Source organism: Cricetulus griseus (assembly GCF_003668045.3).
Source record: "Cricetulus griseus strain 17A/GY chromosome 1 unlocalized genomic scaffold, alternate assembly CriGri-PICRH-1.0 chr1_1, whole genome shotgun sequence".
Lineage (NCBI taxonomy): Eukaryota > Metazoa > Chordata > Mammalia > Rodentia > Cricetidae > Cricetulus > Cricetulus griseus.
This window is the reverse complement of record NW_023276807.1, coordinates 236,272,361-236,292,602: the sequence shown is the minus strand read 5'-3', so window position 1 is coordinate 236,292,602 and position 20,242 is coordinate 236,272,361.

The following is a 20,242-nucleotide window of genomic DNA, read 5'->3' as shown; positions in this document are numbered from 1 at the left end:
TATATGCTGGATGATGTTGTATACTGAGTAAATGGTGAAAGAAAGTGAAATTGATGGTAAAATATAATTGGAGTGATGGAGATTTCCATGTGGGTAAGGTGTTAAACTTAAGTATATTGTCAGAGTAACAGGGCATACTTTGATGTTTAAGGCCTTGCTCTGAACCATATTGACTAGGCTTGCCTATGACCACGAATCATTTACAGTCACTTTTTTGGGTAATATCTGTAAGCCCAAGATCGCTTAGTTTATAGACCTTGTCAATTGCCTACAGTTCATGCCAGCATTATTTGCAAGCAAGTAACTGAACTCATAAAAACTAATGAACTGTTTTCTTGTGTGTGTGTGTGTGTGTGTGTGTGTGTGTGTGTGTGTGTGTGTGTGTGTGTGTGCAAAGTTATAAGGTTCAGCAAAGGCACAGAAGTATGGTTAAAGCTTTCACATAATGTTAAGCTGCCTTATGATCTTTCACAGAGTGAACAGCCAACCTGTCCTCAGGAACCCTAAGCAGATGCTGGACCACTATTCCCTAGCAAGCAAATACGGAGCATTCATTTAGATGGTCTTGAATACACTTTGGGTGATTTATGGTGCATTATGCTGTAGGTTGAACTTGGAAAACAGAAATGAGCCTTAAAGGGAAATTTGACTAGAAATTTATCAACCACAGATCTGGTGTTTGTGAAAACAGTGGGAAAAATATTTAATGAACAATTTCCTTTTTCTTTTCTTTTATGTCCTTCCCTCTTTAGAGCTTTGTGTGTGTGTGTGTGTGTGTGTGTGTGTGTGTGTGTGTGTGTGTGTGTGTGTGTGTGTGCGCGGTGTGTGTCTGTGTATTAACTTAAAAATACTAATTATCGGAAAAGAGGAACACTAATTGCAAAGAATGATTTAATTAGATTTTATGTTGGCCAGTCTGTTTAGGAGACATGATTTCTTGATTAGTTATTGATATGGGAATGCCCAGACTATTGGGGATGGTGCTATTCCTGGGGAGGTGGTTCCGAGGTTCATTGATGGGGGAAGTGCTTCTGTGTGCTTGTCTTACTGGATGATAAATAAAATACTGTTTGGCCAATGAGCCAGCAAGTTAGGCAGGACTAGGAGTCAAAGAGGATTCTGGGAAATGTAGTAGAGAAGTGGTGTTCCAGGCAGGAAGTGACATAGCAGCGAGACTCATATTTAAGCAAGGAGAAACAGGAAGTGTCCTTTTCCCTTCTGCTACTCCTCCAGAGGCGCAATGTGATCCACCTGCAAAGAAGGGTACCAGTGGTAGGATCCTCTATAAGATAAGTCTTATAAAATATAAAGATTTATGACAATTAAGACTGAGCTAACAGCTGAGAAATCCTAGTCATTGGCCAAGCAGCTTTGTACCTAATATGTCTCTGTATTATTTTGTCCATCCACACGGCAGGCAGAACTCTGGCAGCTGGCAGATACCATCCACGTGGCGATAGGGCTTGGGTGGGTTTGGCGGAAAGATTTATTGTAACAGTTCATAATAAAGCAGGTTGTGCAAGCCAGTAACCAGTGTTCCTCCACTGATGTTAGCCATTCTGACAGGTGGAAGATAAAGTCTCAAAGTAGTTTTGGTTTAAATTTCCTAACGGCTAAGGATTTTGACCATGTCCTTTAGTATTTCTCAGCCATTTGAGTTTCCTCTATTTAAAACTCCCTGTTTCCATCTATAGATCATATTTTAAAATGGGATTGTTTGTTCTTTGGGTATCTAGCTTCTGTGAGTTCTGTATAAATTTTGTGTATTGGATCTCTGCCACATGTGTAATTACTAAAAAATATTTCCTGCTCTGTAGGTTGTCGCATTTCCTAAAGTTCAGTGTCCTCTGCCATGCAGAAACTTTTACTTTAATGTGGTTCTATTCCTTAGTTGTTGATCTTAGTGCCTGCCCTAATGGAGTTCTTTTCAGAAAGTCTTTTTCTACACCAATGAGTTCAAGACAGTTTCAGGATATCTGGTTTATGATGAGGTCTTTGATCCACTTGGAGTTGAATTTGGTTCAGGATATTATGTATAGATCTATCTGGCTTTTATACATGACACCATCCAGTTTGACCAGCATCATTTCTTGAAGAAGCTGATTTTTTTCCAGTGTGTGTTTCTGATATCTTTATCAAAAATTAGGTTGTATAAGCATGTGGATTTATTTATGGGTCTTCAATTTCATTGATCAACTGTCTCTATTGCACCAATACAATTCTGCTTTTATTACTATAGCTTTGTAGTACAACTTGAAATTAGAAATGGTGAGTTCTCCAACAGTTCTTTTATTATTAATGACTGCTTTTTATGCATAAGGACTTTTTTGAAAAATATGCTTATATAGATTTTATTTTTTCTCCATTTTTAAATTTGAATAAGAAACTAGATTGTTTTGCATGTCAATCCCAGTTCCCTCTCCCACCCCACCTCCCCTGCCCCCCCAATTAACACCCTTCCTATCTCATATCCTTTTTGCTACCCAGGGAGAATGAGGCCTTCCACAGTTTTCTTCAGAGTCCGTCATATCCTTTGGGATAGCGCCTAGTCCCACCACTGTGTGACTAAGCTCAGAGAGTACCCCTCAATGTAGAATTGGTTCCCAACATTGATTGGGAAAGCTGCCCCTTTTACTTGATGGAATCACCTGTTTTTAAGTTTTATTTACTAGATATTTGTTTCCTAGACACACACAGTGACAATATTCTATAACAATTCTTAATGTTTTGTTATTATAAATGTTTTTTAAATCGTTATTCAGCCATTCACCCATTTCTCTTGTATCTCAATTCATATTCAGAAATAACTACTGGAAATGTTCTCAGCTAAGGATAAATGAAAGCTTCAGTTAAGTTTTCCAGTAGATTATGTGTGTGTTTCTTTATGATTTGTATTTTTATATTTTATATACATTTTTGTATTTGTGTGTATAGGCATGCACAAGCCATAGATCATATGTAGATGTCAATGACTACTAGTTCTCACTGTGAATCATGCAAAATCCCTGAGACAATCTGGACTCCTCAAACTCAATGACTAGATCTGTGTGGGGGTGTACATACACACACATGATACGTAAATGTAGAAAATATAATATTTGTATAATAAATTTAGAATCATCTAATTTCTATCATTTCTAAATTACTATTTTCATTTGTTAAACCATCTAGTTGATATTCAAAAATAAATATATTTTATATAATTTTGTGGGTATATGTATGCTTAAAACTTGATGTGAACCATCTGCTACTAATTATATATATATACTTTTAGGTAGACAGTTCATATTGAAAATGACAAAAATATTTTCAAATATCTTATTGTTGTCATTATATATTATTATATTTATTCTATGCCACTTTTAGTTTTTATAACCATCAAGGAGATGAGTTAAGGTAAAGCAGACTTTACCTGTATTGTTACCATGTATTTATCAATCAATGTGTATGTATATATACAAAATTTTTAACATTTTAGATATTATATCAGTATTTTATTCTCTAATGTATTGGAGAAATGCCTAGGTTAGTCTTGGAAATCATGGAAACAGCTAATGTAAGACTAAGGGAAGGGTCAAACTCTTGAGAAAATACTAATGAATCTTGAATGTGAGGAAATTTTTTCATGGGTGAAATGGAAGATAATGCAGAGACAAAGGCCACTCACATGGTTTTATTTAACTAAACAACAACAACAAAAGGGAATCCCTGAGGTATCAAAGAGTTAAAGGTTTTAGAGGTTTTCTCTGAGCTGCTCAACAAGTATATAAAGAGACCAAAGAATAGGAGGTATCCATCAAGATTAGTGTTTTAGTTTTATTTCTGAGAAAAACTCACCACTTGTATGCCCTCTGGGCAAGCCAGTGGCCTATTTTACCTTTTTAAAATTTTAGATATTAAATTATGAATCATATTATTTCTATTCTCTTTTCTCTGTTTTCTTAATGAATGATGGATGCGAGAGGGCCAAACTCACAGTGGGCAATGCCGTAATTGGACTCGTGGTCCTGGTTGACATAATAATACATGCTGGAAAAGCAGTGGGAAACATCCAGTAGGCAGCGCTTCTTCATGGCCTCTGTTTCAGTTACAGTATCCAGGCTCCTGCTAAGAGGTCCTGCCCTGATTACATTCCCTGATGAATTCAGATGTGACAGCCAAATAAATCTATTCCTAACCATGTTGTTTTGGTCATTGTGATAAAATAAATGTTTAAACTTTAATTTAGTAATGGGTTTTGCTTGAAACTATATTTTATACATGTAGATTACATAATAGTTAATATATTTCATAAAAATATTACTGTAATCCCTAAAATTGCCATTTTTCACTTCAAAGTTGCCACTATGATCATAAAATTATGAAGGTATTTTTGAAATTAAGATATCATAATCAACGTCATTTAATAGTAAGCATGCATCAGTGGATATTTAAATTATTAAAATTTATGTATGTCATAACTCATATTTTGTGCAAATTTTATGGCAATAAAATGTACTAAAGTAACATATTTTAAAATAACTATAGAAAATAAAAATATTAATCTTAAAATTACTGTATGTTCTATATTATATTTTCAAAAACAAGTACATTGATACTATCAGAAAGATAATGAATATTTATTCATGCATGTTTCATGACAATTATTCTTAAATAATTTATTTAATCATTTTGGTGCCGTTTCTTTTGCAAAAACTGCGTTTTCTTCTATTACAATTAAATATCGAAAAATGAAGCCCAGTTTATTGATATTAGGATATGCCTCATCCTGTTGGACTGCAAGTTCTTTCAGTTGGATGTGAAAGCTCCCACTAAAAGAGTCTAATTTCCTCTACCATCTATCATCTAACCTGAAGGACCATTCCAGTACTATAGGTCAATAGAGTTTTCTTCATTGACATAGTGTATTCAATAAGACTTCTGCAATTGCTAAAATTTCTAACATTTTGCTCTTCAATCACTAGCATATCTCATATTTTTGGGAGGTGTTACTTGGCTTTCAGTATGCCCAAAAGGTTCATTGACTGAAGGCCGTAATCTCAGTTGGTGACACCATTGGGAATGGTACAAAGGCACCATAAATTGAGGGCTCATTGCAGGAAATAGGATTAGTGGAGTGTCAATGAGTGGATATTGAGAAACACTGTATTTGTTACTTTCTTAATGCTGTGTTAAAACATTATGATTATAGCAACTTATAGAACAAAGGGCTTATTTGGTTCACTTTTCCATAATGGTAAGAATCCATTAGGCCTGGAAATCCTGACAGCAACCAGAAGATATGATGTTTCAGCAGAAGCTAAAGACCCACAACTTGAACTACAAGGAAGACCAGAGAGAGTGAATAGGGATGGTGGGAGCTTTTGAAACCCCAAAGCCCAAATTCACCGGTGCACTCCTTCTAACAAGGTTACACTTAGTAGATCTCCCAAACAGCACCACAAATTTGAAGCAAGTATTGAAATGCTAGAGACTATGGAGATTGTCTTTTTCAAACCATCACAGCATATTGATCTCTTTCTCTGTCTATTCCTCTCCCTTTGCTTCCCAAAAGCCATGGAGTGACCATATATACCATGCTATAATGTCTGCCTTACCATTAATGAAGAAACAACTAAGTCATGTGATCATGAGTTGAAAATTTCAAAACCCATGAACCAAAATAAACCATTTCCTCTTTAGGTATATTTTAATACATATTTAGACACAATAAAAATAAATCTGAGTAACATATTGCAGAGCCTCTGCAAACATCACAACCATTAGTGTGTGGATCTGCAAGAGGCAAGAAGGCAGTTAAATTCAATACAACTCAGTAGTCAGTGTTGGTTTGAGAGTTTGACATTTGGCATTTAGTATTTTGTTTTAGGCATAGTTGAACAAAGTAAATTTGGAAAAAAAGTTTCCCTGGTGATAAGTAACTCAATCCATGTATACACAAAGCTTAGGACATGAAGATGTAGAAACTCTTTGAAAATTATGAGTCACATCTTCTTATATATTATATATGTATTCTGTAGATTAACATAGAAAACAGGCTCAAGGAAAGAATCAGGAAAGGATGTCCTGTTGCCTGGTCATGCAGGTAGTGTGAAGGTCACAGTGCTATTAACCCTGTCTGTCCTCAGCAGGCTGGTCAAAATGTAGGTTGTATATCTCTCCCTTTGAAGAAGCAGCCCTGTGTGTTTAGCAATCCTGGTTTCTCTAGTGCTTACTTATAAGCAAAATAACCTACATGGCTCCTACAATAGAGTTAATATTTACTATATCAAATAAGAGAGAATTGAGAATTAATTTTCTTTTTTATTAACATTAGAAACAAGCTTCTTTTACATGTCAATTCAAGTTCCCTCTCCCTCTCCTCCTCCCCTACCCCCCATGGATCCCCTATACTAAACCTTTTCTGCTCCCCAGGGAGGGGGAGGCCTTCCATACGGGAATCTTCAAAGTCTGTCATATCATTTGGAGCAGGGCCTAGACCCTCCCCCATGTGTCTAGGCTGAGAGACTATCCCTGTATGTGGAGTCAGCTCCCAAAGTTCATTCGTGTACTAGGGATAAATACTCATCCACTACCAGAGGCCTCATAGATTTCCCAGACCTTCTTACTGACATCCTTGTTCAGGGTGTTTGGGTCTGTCCTATGCTTGTTTCCCAGCTTCAGTCTTGGGTCCATGAGCTCCCCCGTGTTCAGGTCAGCTATTTCTGTGGGTTTCTCCAGCCTGGTCTTGACACCATTGCTCATCACTCCTTCCTCTCTACAACTGGATTCCCGAGTTCAGCTCAGTGTTTAGCTGTGGAAGTCTGCTCCCAAATCCAAATGGAAGTAACTGTTTGGTCAGTTAAGGGTCTTCCTGTGTGAAGTAAAACTCATGGATGCATTTAAAGGATATTCATGAATGAAATGTACAGTCATTTTGGAAGTCAATATGGCGGTTCCTCAGGAAAATAGGAATTGAATCAATCTACCATAAGATCGAGCACTTCCACTCTTAGGCATATACCTAAAAGATGCACATTCATAACAACATGGACATTTGTTCAACCATATTCACAGCAGCATTATTTGTAATAGACAGAACCTGGAAGCAACCTAGATGTCCCTCAACTGAAAAATGGATAGATAAAATGTTGTACATTTACACAATGGAGTCCTACTCAGCAGAAAAACAAAGAAACAAACAAACAAAAACAATCAATCTTGAAATACGTAGGCAAATGGATGGATCTAGAAGAAACCATCATGAAGAGGTAAACCAGTCACAAAAAGACAAAAAAAGAGAACTGATTTTCAAGTAAATTTTAAGGGTAAATTCATTTTAAGGAAATATATCATTGATGATGATCCCTTCAACAAGAAAGAGTCCAACCCCTATACCTGGAAAGCTTGCCAACTCTTCAGGGCAAGTGAAATCTTGGATCTTTGAAGAGAATATACAACTGCCACAATACTAAACCAGAATAATCTGCAACTTAATTCTGAATATGTGCCCTGATACCCACAAGTTTCCTTGTTAAGGAAACCTCTATGTGTGATTCAAAGAGAGACCATTACAGAAAACAACAACCAAGCAAAAGGAAGTGCTATAGAACTCAGTCCCAATGGATACAACACAAGTACTGCACCTAAGTGATGGGGAAAGTACTTCTGTGTATGTTTATCTTATTGATTGTTTAATAAATTTCTGTTTGGCCAATGAAACAGCAAGTTAGACAGGACTAGGAGTCAAAGAGGATTCTGGGAAATGAAGTGGTGATCCAGGCCAGAAGTGACATAGCAAGGAGACTCATATTTGACCAAGGAAACAGGAAGTGTCCCTTTTCCCCTTCCTCCTCCAGTGGCACAGTGCCAGCGAAAGGCATCCTCTATAAGATAAGTCTTATAAAATATATAGACTTATGATAATTAAGACTGAGCTAACAAACAAGGAATCCTAGTCATTGTCCAAGCAGCATTGTACCCAATACAAGTCTCTCTGTGCATTAATTACGGCCCTAACTCAGGCAGGTAGCTGGCATAGAGTGAACAGGTAGCGGAAGGGCTCGAGCACCTTTTGGCAGAAACATTTATCGCAACACCTAAGGCTCAAGAAATGTTGAAGAGGGGATAGAAAGATTGCAAATGTCAGACGATTGTGGAGTTTGTGTGAGACTCTGTCTCTTGTTGTAATCAAAGGCTTCTCCATGGAATCTCACCAATATGACTACTTAGACATGAGATGAGCAAGGGCTGTAATGGTGGACAGGCTGGAGTGGATGGGGGCAGAATGTTCTAAGTGGAGCACTGCAAAAAACTGAGAGATGTCAAGTAGGGAAAGCTAGTTTTCCCTAGTCGTTTAGTAGCTAGCTTGGTTATCAATTAATTGGCAAGTTGTTGCTGCAGGTTGTTTCAGCAACCAATTGTTAGTTAATAATACCACCAAAATGCCAGGGTTAGTGAGACAGGCAATCTGGATGTGCTAAAGAGCTTTAAAGTGCTTATCTTTGCTACTTTTCTGTTATTGTGATAAATAACTAGGACAAAGACAGCTTGTAGAAGAAAGAGAGATTAAATTAAAGAAATAAGTTATTTGGGCTTAAGTTTCAGTGGGAAAAGCATCTGTCATGGCACAGAGACATAAAAGCCAGCAGCAGGAATGACAGCAGGGTCAGATATCTGAGTACAATCATCTTGAACTTTAAACTTTAATCAGCGAAATATAGCTGGGAATTGCTGGAATCTTTAATCAGAGAAAGATAGCTGGGAGTGGCTGGAATCTTTAATGTTTCAAGGCTTGCACCTAATAACATGCTTTTTTCAGTAAGTCCATGGCTCAAACATATGAAACTTCACAACCGACTATGGACTAAGTCTTCAAATCCCTGAGACTCTGAAGAATATTTCTCACACAAACCATCATAGATCTTCCTTCATGTGAAAATTTTGTACACATTCTCAACTTAATAAACAAACTAGGACATATATTAAGTTTCTAAAATATTTTAATCTATCAAAAATTTAAAACAGAAAATTGGTTCTTACCAGCTTAAAGTTTCACTCATGGTGTGCAACAAATAGTTGTGTTGGAGAAAAGATAGAAATAAACAGTTCAGTGCAAGGTGTGTCTGGCCGCAGCACTGCGTTTTACAAAGTATATCTACCAGAGTTAAAACCATAATACTATACACTGTACTTAAACAAGCAAGATAATACAATAGAGAGGAGAGACAAGAATCAATAGGCAGAAAAAAGTAAAGACAATGGCAAAGTTCCAGCATATAGATGTTTATGACACCTCTTCTAATTTTGGATGAGATATAAACACAATAATCATTGAACAATAAAATCTAATGAAAGCTAGAAATTTTGAAGAAATAATATAATTGCAATCTGTGAGCTGACTTACTCTTGTCACTTGCTGTATATAATAGGTCTGAGTGGATAAAAAATATGCACCATTTCATTTTCTGAGCTGAAATGGGGGGGTCTTATGCTCATTCATCACAGCATGGGATTTTCCCTTCATTCAATGAAGGGAACAGCAGAACTTACAAGGATCCTTCATTGAAGGATGAATGGCAATTTGTTTCTGCATCCATCTGGGAAACTTATAGGATGGGAGGATGGGTTAGCTACTTTATTGGACAGCTGGGTGAAGAATAATTAGCTTTAGGAAACATTGGATACTTCAGGAGGGTCAGTCTAACGTAGGTGTCAGGATATGGACTGATCACAGGCCACTGAAGTACAAACCTGCTGTGACAGTGGAACATTATGACTTTCCTATCTCCCTGGCCTAGCCTAGCTCCATCTGCTTCAATTTCCCTGTAGGAACAGGCTTAAGCTAAGAAGAAGATGGATGGTATAGAGAAAGCCAGCATCTCCCCTCCTGTCACAGGCCAATAAGCAGAATGTCTCAAAAGGGAAAGCATAAATTTCAATTTTGCTGAGATGTTTGTATTCCTGTGAGAAGTACAATCATGTATTCAGTGGATTAAAGTGATGTTGGATGAAAATGTGATTGTGAGAATTTATGTATGTATATGTATGCATATATCCATGAATATTCCCACCAAAACTTAGAATACCTGCATTTTTCTGCTGAGAGTAAATGCACAACTTTGTAATTGAAGAAAAATTTAAAGTCAAAAGGAGAAAATAATAAAGATATTTTCTAATTCTAATAAGTCCTGGTTGGTCAAGGAACAGTCACCCAAACATTTGTTGTTTGAACAACAGAAATATAGCAGTACGTATGCTCAGAAGGTCTAAGACTTCCGTTGTGTAATGAAATAATTGTTTCATTATTCAATTATAATTCTAATTCAGTCTCAGCTCACCACTGAAGGACAGTGTATTATCTTCAGTCCAATGTGCTATCTCACTCCAAATGAACATTTACTAAGCAACTAAAGTTATCTCCTTCAGTTTTATACAGTAAGTTGTGAGCTCACACTTCTATCTCCTTTACCTGTTTGTCTTTCTTGCTTGATTGGATTCTTCTTCCAGTAATTTAGGAAGAAGTTGGTTTGATTTCATTTATTTTGATGACTTGGAATTCACTTAAACAAGAGAGAGAGAGAGAGAGAGAGAGAGAGAGAGAGAGAGAGAGAGAGAGAAGGAGTTACAATCTAGCCTGGTGCCAACACAGTTTCAGCACCAAATAAAGACACAGTTGCTATATTAATTATTAAACTCTTGGATGATGCATTGGGCTTATTATGGGCTAGCTTTGTCTTAATTATCAATTAATTATTAATTAATTAGTTATTAATTTCTATTAATCTAAGTATTTTCCCATGGTTTGGGCTTACTGGAGTGTATACAGATCTGTTACTCCTTTGGTGGGCTCTATGGCGTCTCTCCTGGCGGGTTCCATTTGCCAACCTTTCCCAGAATTTTCCTCATCTACTAGTCCCATACATCTTCCAGGATCATTGGCCAAACAGTGTTTTATTCATCAACCAATAAGAGAAACATATATACAGAACAACATCCCCCATTGTGTGTGTGTGTGTGTGTGTGTGTGTGTGTGTGTGTGTGTGTGTGTGTGTGTGCACTCAATTCCTTCTTCGTGTTGCTGAAATGTTGTGTTACAAAACGTGTTCTGCCAGAAACAAATTTAAACATCTGAGATTCTCCTCTGTGAGCTCACAAATTCCTTTCAGGGATGTGAACACAACAATCCTTTGAGAATTTTCTCCATGAGAAATCACACGGTGGGAAATCAAAGCACTTCACTCTCAAGACCATACCAACTTGCCAGAACGTTCTTACATTTGCTGGATGGGGCAGAATGGATCAATGATTTCTGCTGTGCCTTGGATTTCTGTGTCTCCTTAACATATCTTGGAATGAAGAGCACATGTGATAGTGCTAAAATATCAAACCTTTCCAAATGTGACTAGATTGTGCAAAGCCGATTCATGAACAAATGGGTGATCTGTTAAATTCATCTTACAGGATGCTGCCTGATGCACTTTTTTCAGGTGAGAGTAAAGCAACAAAGGGCAACATTTTAAGTAGCTGGCAGCCCCACCAGATATATATCATGACTTCTTTCTTATTATGTTCAACTTTAACAAGTATTTTCTGCTGTAAGTCACACAATCTATTCATGTCTAGAAACACAAATGAATTAACTATATGGAGTCTGTATATTACAGTTGGGGATTTTTACTTGCATATTGATTTTTGATGTTTTTAATTGAAACATATCAGCAAGACTTTCTCACAGTCTTTTCCTTCTTCCATCCCCTTCCAGGAATCTTCCATAAGACCTCTCTTATTTTCCCCCTACACTCAAGGCTTTGGTCTCTTGTTCTTTGATATCTATTGGTGTGTGTGTGTGTGTGTGTGTGTGTGTGTTTACATAAACATAAAAGTAAAATTTGATGAGTCATTTTTTGTGTGTATATGGTTTCAGGGCTGACCACTCTATATTGCACAACCTATAAAGGGCTCATCCCAAAGACAGGCTAATTTCTCTTCTCCCAGTATTTACTAGTTGTCTGCAGTTGTTTTTCAAGGGATGAGACCTCACAATATTTCCCCCTTTCAATTTAATATGCCAATTGATATTTTATTATTAGATAGAAACAAACTAAATGCTCTATTCTTAATGCAAAACGAGGGCATTCCAAGTGTTATTTGATTTCACCTCCACTTCAATTCTCATTCAAATATAGTACAAATAGAAATAACTTTTGAAAAATGGACAGGATAAAAATCACTTTTTTCTAAAGTAACAAAACATTAACAAATAATTCATAATCCTTAAATATTCATTTAAGTATTTAAAGACCATGCTACCAATTTATGCTTTGTTGTGCAAACTTGTATTTGTGGTTAATTCACACACACACACACACACACACACACACACAGAGAGAGAGATACTGGTTTAGGATATTATAGAATATACAAAAAATGATTCCTTTACTAGGGATGTAGTTTAGTTGATAATAAACTTACCATGCAAATGTAAGGCCTTGAGATTGGATCTTCAGAGTACATCTATAGCAGGTTAGTATCTGACATCTCAAAGCTCCTATGGTAAGATGGGCTCAGGAAGGAAGAGAATCCCAGGAAACTGTCTGTCAGCTGGTCTGGCATACAGGGCTACAAACAAGACACATTGACTGACCAAATTGGAAAGAGAGATGGTACAAGAGGTTGGACTTCCAAGTGTGCTGTCACATAAAAAACTTCATTCACATATGAATATACACACATAGTTACACATGGTCAAAGAGTCTTGTTATAATTTTAACAGATAATGTGTATCAAAAAACAACTATATATATATATAATATATATATATATATATGTGTGTGTGTGTGTGTGTGTGTGTGTATACATCAGTGGAATAAGCTGCATATAGTAATAAATATGCTATATGTAAATCACAGTGTTATATATATATATTATATATATATATTATATATATATATCTCACAAATATATAAATGTATGTGTATTAAATATTTCCATTATAACATTAACCAATGATTTATGTTAAATAATCACTAAAATGTAACAAAAATAATGTAATAAAATCATGATAAAAATAGTCACAAAATGGTCATTTTATTTAAAAGGGATTCTTTGTGCAGAAGCAAGACTGTGAAAAGAAAATCATGTCTCCCAAACAAAGCAAAATAATTTTTAACTGTTCAATGTCTAATGGTGTATATATGTTAACTTTATATATAAATTGGGACAAGAAGATGATTAAATGGAATGTTTATTTTTGACTTTCAATTAAATAAAATATGCTTATGCAATTGCCACTGATCGGGGTTTGGGAATTATATTTTTGCTCAGCTTTCTATTTTATTGGAAGGTTGAAAACAAAACAGTACACTGTTTTCACATTAAAGGGTGAAACATCTATTATTCCAACTGTTTTGAATATTATTGTTTCTCACAGTTCCATGAAGCATTAAATTAAGAAATGTCCCTTGCCTCTGTTGTGATGATTTTGGAACTTAGAGATATGGAGGGCTTGTCCAATATGGCTTTACATCTTTCTCATTTCCAACCCATACTCCATATATTCTTGCTGCTAATATAGATCTCAATTCTAAGTCCTATCATTGTTACTGGTATCTGATGCCAAACTTTATTTTTAATCTCTTCAGTTTCCTGATACCATTTCTTCATGTATGTATTGTTCATGGCTTCCTCAGCAAATTTATGTTTGAATTATTGGAATGGAATCCATTATGTACTAATGTTTTCAAAAATGTAAGCAAAACTCACAGTACAAATGTCTAATTTAACCTTTATAATAACAGTAAACCCAAAAGAACATAATCATATCATTAAACATCAAATAAAGTATCTTGTATATGGTAGCAAGCTGATATAAACAGTTGTGGATGAAATGATGCCTAATACTTTTTCTTAAAAGTGATCGTTTTATGATTCCATTGTTTTTTTTTCTACTTAGTAGAACTCCATTGTGTAAATGTACCACATTTTCTCTATCCATTATTGCATTGAGGGGCATCTAAGATGCATCCAGTTTTGGGCTATTATAAGTAGTACTTCTATGAACATCATTGAACAGTTGTCCTTTTTATATGAATGTTCTTATTTTGTGTATATGCCTAAGAGTGGAATTGCTGGATCTTGTGGTAGACTCATTCCCATTTTCTTGAGGAGTTGCCTTACTTATTTCCAAAGTGGCTGTACAAGTTGGCACTCCCACCAGCAGTGGAGAAGTATTCCCCTTTTTCCACATCCTCTCCAGCATAAACTGTCATTGGTATTTTTGCTTTTGGCAATTCTGACAATCTGACAAGAGTAAGATGGTATCTCAGAGTTGTTTTGATTTGCATTTCCCTGATGGCTAAGAATGTTGAACACTTTTTTTTTTTTTAATGTTTCTTTCAGTCGTTTTAGATTCCTCTATTGAGAATTATCTATTTAGTTCTGTACTCCACTTTTTAATTGGATTGTTTGGTGTTTTGGAGACTAGCTTCTTGAGTTCTTTGTATATTTTGGACATCAGCCCTCTGTCAGATGTGGGGTTGGTGAATATCTTATCCCACTCTGTGTGTTGCTGTTTTCTCTTGCTGCCTGTGTCTTTTGTGTTACAGAAGCCTCTCAGTTTCTGGAGGTCCCATTTGTCAATTGTTGATATCAGTGTCTGTGCTACCGCTGTAATGTTCAGGAATTGGTCTCCTGTACCAATTAATTTAAGGGTATTTCCCACTTTGTCTTCTAATAGGTTCAGTGTGGCTGGATTTATGTTGAGGTCTTTGATCCATTTTGACTTATGTTTTGTGCATGGCTATAGGCTTGGGTCTATCTGCAGTCTTCTACACGTCCTCATCCAGTTATGCCAACACCATTTGTTGAAGATATACTCTTTGTTCCATCTTATAAATATGGATTGTCTGTCAAATATCATGTGTTCTTAGGTGTGTGGGTTAATATCAGGGTTTTCAATTCAATTCCATTAGTCTATCTGTCTCTTATTGTGCCAATACCAAGCTGTTTACAGCAGCTCTCTGTAATAGAGCTTGAGGTCAGGGATGGTGATGCATCCAGAAATTCCTTTATTGTACAGGTTTGTTTTGGCTATCCTGGGTCTTTTCTTTCTCCATATAAAGTTGAGAATTGTTCTTTCATGGTCTGTGAAAAATTGTGTTGGGTTTTTGATGGGGATTGCATTGAAAGTTTAGATTGCTTTTGGCAAGATTGCCATTTTTACTATGTTGATCCTACCTATCCAAGAGCATGAGAGATCTTTCCATTTTCTGGTATCTTCTTAATTTCTTTCTTTAGAGACTCAAAATTCTTATGATACAGGTCTTTCACTTTTTTGGTTAGTGTTACCCCAAGGTATTTTAAATTGGTTGTGGCAATTGTAAAGGGTGATGTTTCTCTGATTTCTTTCTCTACCAAAGTGCCATAATTTAATTTAATTAATTTTAGGGCTATGGATTGTTTTGAGTTAATATTGTATACTACCACTTTGCTGAACGTGTTTATCTACTGTAGAAGTTCCTTGGTAGAGATTTTCAGGTAAATTATATAGACTATCATATCATCTGCAAATAGTGAGAGTTTGTCTTCTTCCTTTCCAATTTTATTCCCTTCATCTCCTTTTGTTGTCTTATTGATCTAGCTAGAAATTCAAGGACAATATGGAAGAGGTATGGAGAGAGTGGACAGCCTTGTCTTGTCCCTAATTTTAGAGGAATTGCATTGAGCTTCTCTCCATTTAATTTGATGTTGGCTGTCGGCTTGCTGTATATTGTGTCTATTATGTTGAGGTATGTTCTTGTTATCCTTGATTTTTCCAAGACCTTTATCATGAAAGTCTTTTGGATATTGTCAAATGCTTTTGGGTCATCTAGTTAGATGAGCATGTGTTTATATGGTAGATTAATTTGCAAGAAAAGAGATGGAACTATAAGAAACCATTCTGAAAGGGGTATCCCAATCACAAAAAGACAAACATGGTATTTACTCACTCACATGCAGATTGTAGACATAGAGTAAAGGATTCCCATCCTACAATCCACACTGCCAGAGAAACTAGTAAACAAGGAGGACAGTAAGAGAAACATACATGGTCCCTGGAGAAGGGGAAAGGGTCCAGGTCCCTTTGGGAGCAAGGGAAGAATGGGCAGGGATCTAGGAGAATGAGAAGGGGAGAATTGGAACAATGCAGAGGACATGAGGGAGCAGAAAGTTTGAGTCAGGCGAAGAATAGAAGATAACAAGAATGGAGATACCGTAATAGAGGGAGACATTTTAGTTTTACAGAGAAATCAGGCACTAGTGAAATGTCTGAAGAGCTACAAACATGACACCAGCTAACAATCTCAGCAACAGAGAAGAGGCTAGCTTAAATTCCCTCCACTGATAATGAGATTGATGACTAACTTATATGCCACCCAATGGCCCTCATCCAGCATCTGGTGGAAGTAGAAGCAGACACCCACAACTAATCACTGAACTGAACTGGAATCCAGGTGCAGAGAAAGAGGAGTGATCATCAAAGGGGTCCAGATCATGCTGCTGAAACCCACAGAAACAGCTGGCTTGAACATCAGGGAATTCTTGCTCTCCAGACTGATAGCTGGGATACCAGCATGGTATATATCTAGACCCCAGGAACATGGGTTTCAGTGAATAAACCTCAAGAAATATATGGGACCTCCTGTAGTAGTTCAGGACTTATCCCTACCATAGGTACACATTTTGGGAGCCCAATTCACATAGAGGAATACTCCCTGAGCCAAGACACACGGGGGTAGGTCAAAGGCCCTATGATAGACTCTAATGACACCCTATGGAAGGCCTTACCATCCAGAAGGAGCAAAAAGGATATGTGCTAGGTACAGTTTTAGTTGGGGGGATGGTGCTAGAGAGGGCAGGAGGGAGAAGGGAACTGGGATAGTCATATAAAACAATCTTGTTTCTAATTCAAATAAAAAAAATCTGAGGAAAAAAAGTGATGGATTTATGGTTCTTGAAAGACATGTATAAATGTTTCAGTTTCAACTATAGGGCTAATGTTAAACTTTACCAAAATTATTGGAATAAATTTTCAAAAATAATGAAATAAAATTAATTAAAATGGTTAAAATATTTTTCATTAATATTGCAAATTTCTTCCTGAAAATATGACCTAATTTCTCATTCATCAGAAGCACTGATATGTATCTTTTACCCTATCTCTCATTAATATAATTTGTTTCAAATTTTAGGAAGGAAAAATATGCATAACTAAATGTCTGATTATTGGGTTATTAGTGACAGTATCAGAAACATATTATGCACTTGAATATCTGTCTATAATATATATGTATTGTGATTTTTGCCCTATATATGTTCACATTAGCAATGACCTGACTAATTTATATCTACAGTGTGTAATGTAAATACTAATCTATCTAACATAAATGTTAATATAAATACTATCAAACACATTTATGATAAATATTTCTCCCTTTTACTATTTTGGCTTTATCATGACGTATTTATTTATTTTGTTTTAGAAGCACTCTTATTTACATATCAATCCCCCCATTGCTTTGCCCGCCCATCCTCCAATGCTCCCCACCAATACCTTATTTTAAAAGTTAATGTAAAATTTTATTGGTATTAAATGCATTCATGTTTAATTTATCTTTCCATCATGCCATGGTGTGAAGAAGTAAACTAATATTTCAAGATTAAAATTATATTTATATATATAAATATCAACAAAAATAATGAAAATAATATTATTTAATTGTAAAAATGGTTGGATTTTCTGCAAATGAACCCAGTAAGAGGTGACTGATATAAAACTTCATGTTTCAAGCTTATAAATGTAATCTTTCTTTATCTTTCATCTAGAACAAAATTGACTCATTTTATTTTGGTGTAAGTAAAAGAGAGAGCTGTCTATTACTGTAGATATTCACATCATTTTAAGAAAATTCACTCTCATTAAAATTTAGAGCTGTGGTTCCATTGACATTTCTTTTACAAGCTGCCCAATTATCCTCATTGTGTCTTTACTCATTAAATTTGTTTCACCACAATACCCCCTAATAATGTTAAATTTGATAACACTACATCAAAGTACTTTAATACTGCTTAGGTAAAATAATGAACCTGGACTTGTTTTGTCTCTGACAATCGAGACAGGAGTCCCTATTAACAGAGTTGTCAAACACCAAAAGACCAGGAAAGACTGGCAGCTGCCTTGTGTCTTTAGGTAATAAATTCAGTGATTTCCCTTTTAGAATTGTTAGGGTACTTAACAAAATATATTTTCCCTGCATTTTAAATAAAAGCCTTATGTTTCTTAATTATTGTTACTTAAAGATCTGGAGGCTTAAACTATGTATAGTTTCCTGGCATTTAAAAACCTGTAAATTCTATTTCCTAGGTAATGCTATTTACACTTGTTCTGACTAGAAATAAAAGGGCAACAGAATACAGAAAGAGAATTGGTGGTATGAAAATGAATTCTAGTGAATAAAATGTAAGTGAATCATGAAGAAATTAACGTAATTTTAGAAAAGAATGAAGGAATAAGACAATCATCATTATTCACTCAACTGGATGCAAAATCATCAATCTTCTTGATGTCTATAAGGATGTTCCCAATAAGGAATAAATTAAAAGGGAAGACCCATCCTGGATCGACCTAGAATCATTTTATGGATGAAGTCATGTACTGAGTAAATGACAGAAAGTAACTGAGTAATGACATGCCCCTCGCTCTGCTCTCTGAGGGTGGGTACCATGCTATAAGCGACATAACTGCTGCTACACATCTCTGTCTTCATTGACAGGATCCTCAAATTGTGAGGTAAATAAATTCATCTTTTCCTAAGTTGATTAGTGTCAGGGATTTCCTGATGTAAAAAAAGAAAACTAACTACTACAAATGTGAATATATTCTTCTATAGGAACAGTACAGGATTCTGAGATAAAAATATAGCATAAAAGAGGACAAAGTCATGATTTCCACTGCACAGCTGAGGCCTCAGAAGATAAAGGCTATGAAGAGATGTGTTTTATCCAGGGAATAGAGACTCATCTCGATCCTCTTGCCAGGAGGACTGAAGAACTCAGCCATGGCCTAACAAAGCAGTCCCTGACCTTATCACATATGCATTATCTTCACTACAAAAAGCAGGAGTAAAAAATTACTAGGATGGTACCTTGAAGGTGAATATGACCCACCGTTCATACATAAAAACACAGGCTTTGAAATAATGCCAAACAATAATTTCTCAAACAACCTTTGTAGAGTACTTTTTGAAAAACTGATTGAATAATATCTAATGTCCTTGTAAACTCAAATTTGCCACATAGGAGACATTTGTTTACTATAAACTCTCCTCATGATACATTCCTAGGTGTCATCATTTTTGCTATCAAAGACACTTTTAAGTGCCAATTGTTAACAGTTAGGAGCTTCACCGCTTTGTAAATATGCAGTGTTTCTTATGAACTCTTTTTTCTTTATGATCAAAAGACCTAGTCACACATGTTCAGATGTTGCAAAGTTTATATAGCTTCTTACTTTTTTCCTCAAAAGTACTGTGCAATGATAAGAAGGGACTTTTTTAAATTTTCTATTTTTTAAAATTGAAAATAGATTATTTCCTTATACAGTACATCCCGACAACAGTTTCCTCCCCGTTGATTCCTCCTATTTCCCCTTCCTCCATTCCTCTACCTTCCATCTCCTATAAACATACTTCTCTTCTGTAGAGAAAAGAGGGGGCCTCCGATAGACAACAACCAAACACAATAAAGCAGAATACAATACGACAAGGAAAAAGTCCTCATACAGAGGTTGAAACAAGTAGTCCAATAGGAGGAAGAGATCCAAGAGCAGGCAAAATACTCAAAGACACACCTTTCTCTATTGTAATAAGTCCCCCAAAAACCTCCAGACTAACAGCCATAATACACATGAAAAGGACCAGGTGAGAATTGTTGCAGACCCATGCTTGCTTCTTCTCTCTCTGTGAGCCCATATGAGCCCTGCTTAGTTGATTCAGTGTGTCCTGCTCTCCTGGTGTTCTCCCACTTTCTAACTTCTAAAATATTTTCTCCCCCTCTTCCATTGGGCTCCCCAAGTTCCATGTGGAGAAACCCAATGGAGACCAACAATTGAAACTCTTATCTCTCTTATCTACAAAATTTCCATCTTTGGGTCTCTGCATCCATTCTCATCTGTAGCCTGAGGAAGCCTCTGTGGTAAGGATTGGACAAGTCACCAATCTGCATA